The following is a 4,099-nucleotide window of genomic DNA, read 5'->3' as shown; positions in this document are numbered from 1 at the left end:
CCCAAAAGGAAATGATAACATACTAGACCTAAATCTTAGGGAGTCATCAGACTCATCGTGGGTCAATCATTTGAAATATATTGCTATGCATCTAGGAGATAATTCTCTTAATCCCATGTACGAAAATGTCGATACAAAGTGAATGATATATATGCTCAATCAAGTAAACTTATGAATCAATCAATGCGAATATACACAAATAGCTCTTTCATGATTGCACTCTAGCCTGTTGCTTTGTTGCTAAGGTAGAACTAGAATAACCCATGCTCAAGTAAGTTACTTATGAATATATGTGTGCATCACGTGGGTTCAAAATAAGGTATTTTTAAAATACCATTTTTTACATACATAAGGGTATAATATAAAGGGTGCAGATTCAATAGAAAATGGTTCTGTTTTATTCATGAAAAATTCACAGATATGGATATTTATAAATAGGCCTTCACTACAAGATACAGAATTTAGAATAAGCGATGAAAATGTTCATTAAAAAATTTTCTCCTGTCATCGCAAAAAACATCGGTATTACCGACGCCATAGAACAATCACTATCATCGTTGCTATATGCGTCGCTATCAGCATCACAAATGTGACACTCAAAGCCACAGAAATAGTGACACTTTGCGATACAAACTGCGATGCTAATAGCAACGTATGTAGGTAAATTCGCGATGCTAATAGCGATGGTTACAAGGGAGAAAAAAATTGTGGCTACCCTGCCACAAACAGCACTATGTGCTTTATTTGGGCCATACAAAAGAGTTTTAGTAAAGTGTACAATGCTCATCTAAATGAAGGCAAAGTGCACTTGAATCCATAAGACTGATACATAAAGTAAATACAAGATCGTGTAATAAAAGTGACAGTATAATCATGGCAAGATACAAAGGATGATAATAACATGGTGTATAGAAAATGCCTAGGCATCTCGCTGCAAAGGAGCATCGAACGGACTCTGCAAAAAAGGAAACAAGTACACATCGGTCCACTATACAATAATGCATTTTAATTAAAATTAGTAACTAGGGACAAGAAATATGAGTAACTTACTGGGCCGTCGCGTCCATACAATCGGTCAATCAATGCAATGAGACCATGTCTCTCTGCATATTAAGTCTCTAGGCCGGTGGGATCACAGTTTGTAATGGACTACTATAAAGAAAACAAAATACAACTATTAGAAACATGATTGTCAGTTTAAGGGATATTGCAAAAAAATAACCAAGCAAAACAAAAGAAAAACTTACAAAGTCCTCCAGATAAGTCCTGTGGCCATCACTCCCAAGATGATGGACCACTCCTGTCTCCAATCATGCCCTCGCCGCCTCGCGCTGCTGTCTCTAACATCTTGGAGAATCTATAGCCTCCTCCCTGAGGTAGTGCTAGTCATCTGCGTCTAGCCACTCCGGCTTTGAGGCCCCACTCCACGTCTTTGTAGTACCCCCCAGAACCACTCCCTCCATCCGGACCAAGTCCGGAGCATCGACCTCATCTACTAGAAACCGAAGCATCAAAGCGCATCGAAGTAGATCTAATAGAACGACCTGATGGTGTCCAAGACAGCTCTTGGTCCGCCATATCTCTGAATCGAGCCATTAAATCTAGAGACAAGCATGTGAAGATCTCTTGTAGCTCTTTGTCACTCATCCCTTGACTCATCGTGCAGATCCAAATATCTACAAAGATCACCTGTACAGATAAAAATTGATGTTAGCATAATCAATATAAATCAAGCAAAGAATAGTAATATAAATCTTTAAAAAATGATGTTACTTAAAATGCATACCTTATGTACCCTTATAAGCGATTCGTCAACGAATTGAGTAGGTGGATGCTCCAAGTATGAAGTACCCTATGGACCCATGTCAATCTCCTGAAAAAACTCTGCATACACTGGAAGGTCGATAGACAGGTCACCACAAAAGGATGAGTCTTCCTCCTTCTCAAAGAATTCTTGGACTCTTGTATTTCCATCATTCTTACCCGATTTTGGCTCCTCTATATGCTCCAAGCTTTCAGCGGCCTCCACCCCTTGCAATATCGACCCCTATATTTGCATACTTTCCTGATCTATGTTGGCAACATTGCTTTGATCATATACTCTTGCACTTCGGGGAGCTGAAGGTACAACATACCACCATCGAGGTTGTCGAGGGTTTGGATAGACAATTATCTGTTGAAAATCATGTACAAGAGAGATTTAACTTTTGTGACATGTACCATATCGTAGTAAAATTTAAAAAAATATGTGTTCATGCACCTATTCACAATGGGCCGTCAATACAAACGTGTTGCGCAAATTTGTCCATCTTTTTTCAGAATCTATTTCGAGAAATCCAGATGAACCTCATCAAATTGTTGCCCCAGCTCCTTGAAGTACCACTTTGAACCACTGCACATCGAATAGGATCATGATGAAGCTACGGTAATCCACCTTGACAATACTTTGCAAGTTCCCAAAATACTCCATCTCATCTATAATGGTGTTTGGACCCGTTGCTCATCGTCAGCTCTCTTGCTCGAACTTTGCCATGATACCACAATCTATTGTGGAGTACATTTTGTCAATATGCTCCACGCGAAAATGCCGTCCACGCGACCATGTCGCATTGTACATTTTGTAATGTACATTGAAACAGTCAATTATTTGTCATATATAAAATCTAGATTACGACAAACCCTAAACACATCGTCACTTTTGGACTACATCTCCTCAAGAATTCCCACTCCTCACTTGAGACCTTCGCCCCTTCGCGAGACACTACAGTCAAAGCTCCATGCAACCATTGCGTTGACATAAACTGTGGCATCTCCTCTATGCCCTTGGGATATTGAATCAGTTGATGGCATGTACTACATCAAAATTCAGATCACGCTTCTTTCCGATCTTTCCTGGCTTGCTCGTACCTAGCAAGCCATGTCTCCATGGAGGCATGGTGCAACAAACAAAAGTGATTCACTTTCTTCTCCATTGCAGCATCCATTCTTTTTTCTACCCCATTTTCAACTACCACATCTCTGGTCAATCTATCATTCTCCTTCAGTGACCAAAGCATAGTGTTGTCTGAATCCATTATTGGTAGCCACTGTGAAATATGCACTAATGCCTCAGACACCAACCAATCTTTATCCATACTACCTTCTGGCCGAGCTTGTTGTCACACAAGGCCTTTCAAGGTTTTTATGAAGTGCCCCAAAAAGATCATCCATCACGTATGGACAAGTCTAGCAATCTCCACTTCATCTACAAGATGTACCAAAATGTGGATTTATATCATGAGCATGCTAGTGGGTAGGTATTTCTCAAAGAGACACACCGTCTCCACTACTCCCTGACTTGAGAATCACATCCATATTTTTGACTTTGTAGCAGTCGAGAATGAGCAAGCTAAGGATGAGGTGTCCTTTCTTCATAGAAAGCCACAAAGGGATGTTGTAGTTAACAAGGACTACATGCCACACACTGTAAGAAGTTGAGCGCAGACGAAATGGATTCACGCCATCCATAGCAAGACCAAGCCAAAGATTCCTTGGCTCTCGAGCAAAGCCCGAAAATGTAGAGTCAATGTGGCTCCATGCGCGTGAATCTGCTGATATTTGTTGGACTCTATCTATGGATCTATTCTGCGCATGCCATGTTGTCAAGTTTTCCATGCCGAACGTAGGAAACATGTGATTTATGTGGGGGATAAGCAAAAAGCCTCTAAGAACTTTTTGAGGGATGGTTTGCCCTTGCAAGTCCTATCGATACCTGTGAGCACCACACTTTGGACATGTCTCCATAGTGATGTATTCTCCTCAAAACAGCAAGCAATCGTTGATACATGCATGAATACTATTGTAGTCCATGCCAAGCTTTTGTAAAACATGTCGTGCATCATCACAAGACTCAGGCATGGTATTTGCAAGTGGTAATATATGAGACTTTAGTAACCTGAAAAAAAATCATTAAACACCTTGAAAAAGCACAATTGTTTTTTACGATAGAACACCATATTGGGAAATATGGGAATTTGCCATAAGTTGGGGACACGTGGTCAAATCTTTGGATTTCTCATAACTTGAACACTATAACTCCAAATTGAGCGCTCTATAGCTC

General features: G+C 40.2%; 1 long non-coding RNA gene across 2 annotated transcripts in view; it reads right to left on the bottom strand.

Moving 5' to 3' along the window:
• Positions 1–704: 704 nt before the first annotated feature.
• Positions 705–4,099, bottom strand: part of LOC148012602 (uncharacterized) — a 28,731-nt gene continuing 25,336 nt past the window's right edge. Inside the window, exons 3-6 of one of the 2 annotated variants that reach the window (XR_015689076.1) lie at positions 1,787–2,173; positions 1,248–1,689; positions 1,051–1,152; positions 705–955 (exon numbers count right to left, since the gene is read on the bottom strand). This is a non-coding gene — a long non-coding RNA (uncharacterized LOC148012602). The remainder of the gene's footprint in view (positions 956–1,050; positions 1,153–1,247; positions 1,690–1,786; positions 2,174–4,099) is intronic. The other variant, XR_015689077.1, reaches the window with a different exon arrangement.

Source organism: Lygodium microphyllum, chromosome 27, assembly GCF_053477565.2.
Source record: "Lygodium microphyllum isolate KBCC chromosome 27, Lygodium_microphyllum_v1.1.10, whole genome shotgun sequence".
Classification (NCBI taxonomy): Eukaryota; Viridiplantae; Streptophyta; class Polypodiopsida; order Schizaeales; family Lygodiaceae; genus Lygodium; species Lygodium microphyllum.
Note: the sequence above shows the minus strand (reverse complement) of the source record. Positions and strands in the feature narration are given on the sequence as shown.